This window comes from Chiloscyllium plagiosum, unplaced genomic scaffold (assembly GCF_037043375.1).
Source record: "Chiloscyllium plagiosum isolate Xiang-an unplaced genomic scaffold, Cpla_swu_hap1 HiC_scaffold_40, whole genome shotgun sequence".
In the NCBI taxonomy this organism is placed as follows: domain Eukaryota; kingdom Metazoa; phylum Chordata; class Chondrichthyes; order Orectolobiformes; family Hemiscylliidae; genus Chiloscyllium; species Chiloscyllium plagiosum.
Window position 1 is genome coordinate 156,030 of NW_028270178.1, and position 8,971 is coordinate 165,000.

An 8,971-nucleotide genomic window follows, 5' to 3' on the forward strand; every position below is an offset into this window, starting at 1 on the left:
ACTCCCGCACACACCCTCTCAGGGACGTGTGCCCCTTTACACTCCCACACACACCCTCTCAGGGACGTGTGCCCCTTTACACTCACACACACACCCTCTCAGGGACGTGTGCCCCTTTACACTCACACACACACCCTCTCAGGGACGTGTGCCCCTTTACAATCTCACACACACACCCTCTCAGGGACGTGTGCCCCTTTACACTCAAACACACACCCTCTCAGAAACGTGTACCCCTTTACACTCGCACACACACCCTCTCAGAAACGTGTACCCCTTTACACTCGCACACACACCCTCTCAGGGACGTGTGCCCCTTTACACTCGCACACACACCCTCTCAGGGACGTGTGCCCCTTTACACTCACACGCACACCCTCTCAGGGACGTGTGCCCCTTTACACTCCCACACACACCCTCTCAGGGACGTGTGCCCCTTTACACTCGCACACACACCCTCTCAGGGACGTGTGCCCCTTTACACTCCCACACACACCCTCTCAGGGACGTGTGCCCCTTTACACTCACACACACACCCTCTCAGGGACGTGTGCCCCTTTACACTCACACACACACCCTCTCAGGGACGTGTGCCCCTTTACACTCCCACACACACCCTCTCAGGGACGTGTGCCCCTTTACACTCCCACACACACCCTCTCAGGGACGTGTGCCCCTTTACACTCATACACACACCCTCTCACGGACGTGTGCCCCTTTACACTCACACACACACCCTCTCACAGACGTGTGCCCCTTTACACACGCACACACACCCTCTCAGGGAAGTGTGCCCCTTTACACTCCCACACACACCCTCTCAGGGACGTGTGCCCCTTTACACTCCCACACACACCCTCTCAGGGACGTGTGCCCCTTTACACTCACACACACACCCTCTCACGGACGTGTGCCCCTTTACACTCACACACACACCCTCTCAGGGACGTGTGCCCCTTTACACTCACACACACACCCTCTCACGGACGTGTGCCCCTCTACACTCTCACACACACCCTCTCACGGACGTGTGCCCCTTTACACTCGCACACACACCCTCTCAGGGACGTGTGCCCCTTTACACTCGTACACGCACCCTCTCACAGACGTGTGCCCCTTTACACTCACACACACACCCTCTCACAGACGTGTGCCCCTTTACACTCCCACACACACCCTCTCAGGGACATGTGCCCCTTTACACTCCCACACACACCCTCTCACAGACATGTGCCCCTTTACACTCCCACACACACCCTCTCACGGACGTGTGCACCTTTACACTCCCACACACACCCTCTCAGGGACGTGTGCCCCTTTACATCCCACACACACCCTCTCAGGGAAGTGTGCCCCTTTACACTCCCACACACACCCTCTCAGGGACATGTGCCCCTTTACACTCGCACACACACCCTCTCAGGGACGTGTGCCCCTTTACACTCGCACACACACCCTCTCAGGGACGTGTGCCCCTTTACATTCCACACACACCCTCTCACAGACATGTGCCCCTTTACACTCCCACACACACCCTCTCACGGACGTGTGCCCCTTTACACTCCCACACACCCCCTCTCACAGACATGTGCCCCTTTACACTCCCACACACACCCTCTCACGGACGTGTGCCCCTTTACACTCCCACACACACCCTCTCAGGGACGTGTGCCCCTTTACATCCCACACACACCCTCTCAGGGAAGTGTGCCCCTTTACATCCCACACACACCCTCTCAGGGACATGTGCCCCTTTACACTCCCACACACACCCTCTCAGGGAAGTGTGCCCCTTTACACTCGCACACATACCCTCTCAGGGAAGTGTGCCCCTTTACATCCCACACACACCCTCTCAGGGACGTGTGCCCCTTTACACTCCCACACACACCCTCTCAGGGACGTGTGCCCCTTTACACTCCCACACACACCCTCTCAGGGACGTGTGCCCCTTTACACTCACACACACACCCTCTCAGTGACGTGTGCCCCTTTACATCCCACACACACCCTCTCAGGGACATGTGCCCCTTTACACTCCCACACACACCCTCTCAGGGAAGTGTGCCCCTTTACACTCGCACACATACCCTCTCAGGGAAGTGTGCCCCTTTACACTCCCACACACACCCTCTCAGGGACGTGTGCCCCTTTACACTCCCACACACACCCTCTCAGGGACGTGTGCCCCTTTACACTCACACACACACACCCTCTCAGGGACGTGTGCCCCTTTACACTCCCACACACACCCTCTCAGGGACGTGTGCCCCTTTACACTCTCGCACACACCCTCTCAGGGACGTGTGCCCCGTTACACTCACACACACACCCTCTCAGGGACGTGTGCCCCTTTACATCCCACACACACCCTCTCAGGGACGTGTGCCCCTTTACACTCACACACACACCCTCTCAGGGACGTGTGCCCCTTTACATCCCACACACACCCTCTCAGGGACATGTGCCCCTTTACACTCCCACACACACCCTCTCAGGGAAGTGTGCCCCTTTACACTCGCACACATACCCTCTCAGGGAAGTGTGCCCCTTTACATCCCACACACACCCTCTCAGGGAAGTGTGCCCCTTTACACTCACACACGCACCCTCTCAGGGACGTGCGCCCCTTTACACTCGCACACACACCCTCTCAGGGACGTGTGCCCCTTTACACTCCCACACACACCCTCTCAGGGAAGTGTGCCCCTTTACACTCACACACACACCCTCTCAGGGAAGTGTGCCCCTTTACACTCACACACACACCCTCTCAGGGATGTGTGCCCCTTTACTCTCGCACACACACCCTCTCAGGGATGTGTGCCCCTTTACACTCACACACACACCCTCTCAGGGAAGTGTGCCCCTTTACACTCACACACACACCCTCTCAGGGATGTGTGCCCCTTTACTCTCGCACACACACCCTCTCAGGGATGTGTGCCCCTTTACACTCACACACACACCCTCTCAGGGATGTGTGCCCCTTTACACTCACACACACACCCTCTCAGGGATGTGTGCCCCTTTACACTCCCACACGCACCCTCTCACGGACGTGTGCCCCTTTACACTCACACACACACCCTCTCAGGGATGTGTGCCCCTTTACACTCGCACACACACCCTCTCACAGACGTGTGCCCCTTTACACTCCCACGCACAACCTCTCACGGACGTGTGCCCCTTTACACTCGCACACACACCCTCTCAGGGACGTGTGCCCCTTTACACTCACACACGCACCCTCTCAGGGACGTGTGCCCCTTTACACTCCCACACACACCCTCTCAGGGATGTGTGCCCCTTTACACTCACACACACACCCTCTCAGGGACGTGTGCCCCTTTACACTCACACACACACCCTCTCAGGGACGTGTGCCCCTTTACACTCCCACACACACCCTCTCAGGGACGTGTGCCCCTTTACATCCCACACACACCCTCTCAGGGACATGTGCCCCGTTACACTCCCACACACACCCTCTCACGGACGTGTGCCCCTTTACACTCCCACACACACCCTCTCAGGGACATGTGCACCTTTACACTCGCACACACACCCTCTCAGGGACATGTGCACCTTTACACTCACACACACACCCTCTCAGGGGCGTGTGCCCCTTTACACTCCCACACACACCCTCTCAGGGACGTGTGCCCCTTTACACTCACACACACACCCTCTCAGGGACGTGTGCCCCTTTACACTCACACACACACCCTCTCAGGGACGTGTGCCCCTTTACACTCGCACACACACCCTCTCACGGACGTGTGCCCCTTTACACTCGCACACACACCCTCTCAGGGAAGTGTGCCCCTTTACACTCCCACACACACCCTCTCAGGGACGTGTGCCCCTTTACACTCCCACACACACCCTCTCAGGGACGTGTGCCCCTTTACACTCACACACACACCCTCTCACGGACGTGTGCCCCTTTACACTCCCACACACACCCTCTCACAGACGTGTGCCCCTTTACACTCTCACACACACCCTCTCAGGGACGTGTGCCCCTTTACACTCGCACACACACCCTCTCAGGGACGTGTGCCCCTTTACACTCGCACACACACATTCTCACGGACGTGTGCCCCTTTACACTCGCACACACACCCTCTCACGGACGTGTGCCCCTTTACACTCCCACACACACCCTCTCAGGGACATGTGCCCCTTTACACTCACACACACACCCTCTCAGGGACGTGTGCCCCTTTACACTCCCACACACACCCTCTCACAGACGTGTGCCCCTTTACACTCCCACACACACCCTCTCAGGGACGTGTGCCCCTTTACACACACACACGCACCATCTCAGGGACGTGCGCCCCTTTACACTCACACACGCACATTCTCACGGACGTGTGCCCCTTTACACTCCCACACACACCCTCTCACAGACGTGTGCCCCTTTACACTCCCACACACACCCTCTCAGGGAAGTGTGCCCCTTTACACTCACACACGCACCCTCTCAGGGACGTGCGCCCCTTTACACTCGCACACACACCCTCTCAGGGACGTGTTTCCCTTTAAACTCCCACACACACACCCTCTCACAGACGTGTGCCCCTTTACACTCGCACACACACCCTCTCAGGGACGTGTGCCCCTTTACACTCCCACACACACACCCTCTCACAGACGTGTGCCCCTTTACACTCCCACACACACCCTCTCAGGGAAGTGTGCCCCTTTACACTCACACACACACCCTCTCAGGGAAGTGTGCCCCTTTACACTCACACACACACCCTCTCAGGGATGTGTGCCCCTTTACTCTCGCACACACACCCTCTCAGGGATGTGTGCCCCTTTACACTCACACACACACCCTCTCAGGGATGTGTGCCCCTTTACACTCACACACACACCCTCTCAGGGATGTGTGCCCCTTTACACTCCCACACGCACCCTCTCACGGACGTGTGCCCCTTTACACTCACACACACACCCTCTCAGGGATGTGTGCCCCTTTACACTCGCACACACACCCTCTCACAGACGTGTGCCCCTTTACACTCCCACGCACAACCTCTCACGGACGTGTGCCCCTTTACACTCGCACACACACCCTCTCAGGGACGTGTGCCCCTTTACACTCACACACGCACCCTCTCAGGGACGTGTGCCCCTTTACACTCCCACACACACCCTCTCAGGGATGTGTGCCCCTTTACACTCACACACACACCCTCTCAGGGACGTGTGCCCCTTTACACTCACACACACACCCTCTCAGGGACGTGTGCCCCTTTACACTCCCACACACACCCTCTCAGGGACGTGTGCCCCTTTACATCCCACACACACCCTCTCAGGGACATGTGCCCCGTTACACTCCCACACACACCCTCTCACGGACGTGTGCCCCTTTACACTCCCACACACACCCTCTCAGGGACATGTGCACCTTTACACTCGCACACACACCCTCTCAGGGACATGTGCACCTTTACACTCACACACACACCCTCTCAGGGGCGTGTGCCCCTTTACACTCCCACACACACCCTCTCAGGGACGTGTGCCCCTTTACACTCACACACACACCCTCTCAGGGACGTGTGCCCCTTTACACTCACACACACACCCTCTCAGGGACGTGTGCCCCTTTACACTCGCACACACACCCTCTCACGGACGTGTGCCCCTTTACACTCGCACACACACCCTCTCAGGGAAGTGTGCCCCTTTACACTCCCACACACACCCTCTCAGGGACGTGTGCCCCTTTACACTCCCACACACACCCTCTCAGGGACGTGTGCCCCTTTACACTCACACACACACCCTCTCACGGACGTGTGCCCCTTTACACTCCCACACACACCCTCTCACAGACGTGTGCCCCTTTACACTCTCACACACACCCTCTCAGGGACGTGTGCCCCTTTACACTCGCACACACACCCTCTCAGGGACGTGTGCCCCTTTACACTCGCACACACACATTCTCACGGACGTGTGCCCCTTTACACTCGCACACACACCCTCTCACGGACGTGTGCCCCTTTACACTCCCACACACACCCTCTCAGGGACATGTGCCCCTTTACACTCACACACACACCCTCTCAGGGACGTGTGCCCCTTTACACTCCCACACACACCCTCTCACAGACGTGTGCCCCTTTACACTCCCACACACACCCTCTCAGGGACGTGTGCCCCTTTACACACACACACGCACCATCTCAGGGACATGTGCACCTTTACATCCCACACACACCCTCTCACAGACGTGTGCCCCTTTACACTCCCACACACACCCTCTCAGGGACATGTGCACCTTTACATCCCACACACACCCTCTCACAGACGTGTGCCCCTTTACACACACACACGCACCCTCTCAGGGACGTGTGCTCCTTTACACACACACACACACCCTCTCAGGGACGTGTGCCCCTTTACACTCTCACACACACCCTCTCAGGGACGTGTGCCCCTTTACACTCCCACACACACCCTCTCACAGACATGTGCCCCTTTACACACCCACACACACCCTCTCACGAACGTGTGCCCCTTTACACTCGCACACACACATTCTCACGGACGTGTGCCCCTTTACACTCGCACACACACCCTCTCACGGACATGTGCCCCTTTACACTCCCACACACACCCTCTCAGGAACGTGTGCCCCTTTACACTCACACACACACCCTCTCAGGGACGTGTGCCCCTTTACACTCCCACACACACCCTCTCAGGGACGTGTGCCCCTTTACACTCACACACACACCCTCTCACGGACGTGTGCCCCTCTACACTCTCACACACACCCTCTCACGGACGTGTGCCCCTTTACACTCGCACACACACCCTCTCAGGGACGTGTGCCCCTTTACACTCGTACACGCACCCTCTCACAGACGTGTGCCCCTTTACACTCACACACACACCCTCTCACAGACGTGTGCCCCTTTACACTCCCACACACACCCTCTCAGGGACATGTGCCCCTTTACACTCCCACACACACCCTCTCACAGACATGTGCCCCTTTACACTCCCACACACACCCTCTCACGGACGTGTGCACCTTTACACTCCCACACACACCCTCTCAGGGACGTGTGCCCCTTTACATCCCACACACACCCTCTCAGGGAAGTGTGCCCCTTTACACTCCCACACACACCCTCTCAGGGACGTGTGCCCCTTTACATTCCACACACACCCTCTCAGGGACGTGTGCCCCTTTACACTCCCACACACACCCTCTCACAGACATGTGCCCCTTTACACTCCCACACACACCCTCTCACGGACGTGTGCCCCTTTACACTCCCACACACACCCTCTCAGGGACGTGTGCCCCTTTACATCCCACACACACCCTCTCAGGGAAGTGTGCCCCTTTACACTCCCACACACACCCTCTCAGGGACGTGTGCCCCTTTACATTCCACACACACCCTCTCAGGGACGTGTGCCCCTTTACATCCCACACACACCCTCTCAGGAACGTGTGCCCCTTAGCACTCACACACACACCCTCTCACAGACATGTGCCCCTTTACACTCCCACACACACCCTCTCAGGGACGTGTGCCCCTTTACACTCACACACACACCCTCTCAGGGACGTGTGCCCCTTTACACTCACACACGCACCCTCTCACGGACGTGTGCCCCTTTACACTCACACACACCCTCTCACCGACGTGTGCCCCTTTACACTCACACACACACCCTCTCACAGATGTGTGCCCCTTTACACTCTCACACACACACCCACTCAGGGACGTGTGCCCCTTTAGACTCCCGCACACACCCTCTCAGGGACGTGTGCCCCTTTAGACTCCCACACACACCCTCTCACGGACGTGTGCCCCTTTACACTCCCACACACACCCTCTCACAGACGTGTGCCCCTTTACACTCTCACACACACCCTCTCAGGGACGTGTGCCCCTTTACACTCGCACACACACCCTCTCAGGGACGTGTGCCCCTTTACACTCGCACACACACCCTCTCACGGACGTGTGCCCCTTTACACTCGCACACACACCCTCTCACGGACGTGTGCCCCTTTACACTCGCACACACACCCTCTCAGGGAAGTGTGCCCCTTTACACTCCCACACACACCCTCTCAGGGACGTGTGCCCCTTTACACTCCCACACACACCCTCTCAGGGACGTGTGCCCCTTTACACTCGCACACACACCCTCTCAGGGACGTGTGCCCCTTTACATTCCACACACACCCTCTCAGGAACGTGTGCCCCTTTACACTCCCACACACACCCTCTCACAGACATGTGCCCCTTTACACTCCCACACACACCCTCTCACGGACGTGTGCACCTTTACACTCCCACACACACCCTCTCAGGGACGTGTGCCCCTTTACATCCCACACACACCCTCTCAGGGACGTGTGCCCCTTTACATTCCACACACACCCTCTCAGGAACGTGTGCCCCTTTACACTCCCACACACACCCTCTCACAGACATGTGCCCCTTTACACTCCCACACACACCCTCTCACGGACGTGTGCCCCTTTACACTCCCACACACACCCTCTCAAGGACGTGTGCCCCTTTACATCCCACACACACCCTCTCAGGGAAGTGTGCCCCTTTACACTCCCACACACACCCTCTCAGGGACGTGTGCCCCTTTACACTCACACACACACCCTCTCAGGGACGTGTGCCCCTTTACACTCCCACACACACCCTCTCAGGGACGTGTGCCCCTTTACACTCTCACACACACCCTCTCAGGGACGTGTGCCCCTTTACACTCTCACACACACCCTCTCACAGACGTGTGCCCCTTTTCACTCGCACACACACCCTCTCAGGGACGTGTGCCCCTTTACACTCTCACACACACCCTCTCACAGACGTGTGCCCCTTTACACTCGCACACACACCCTCTCACAGACGTGTGCCCCTTTACCCTCCCACACACACCCTCTCAGGGA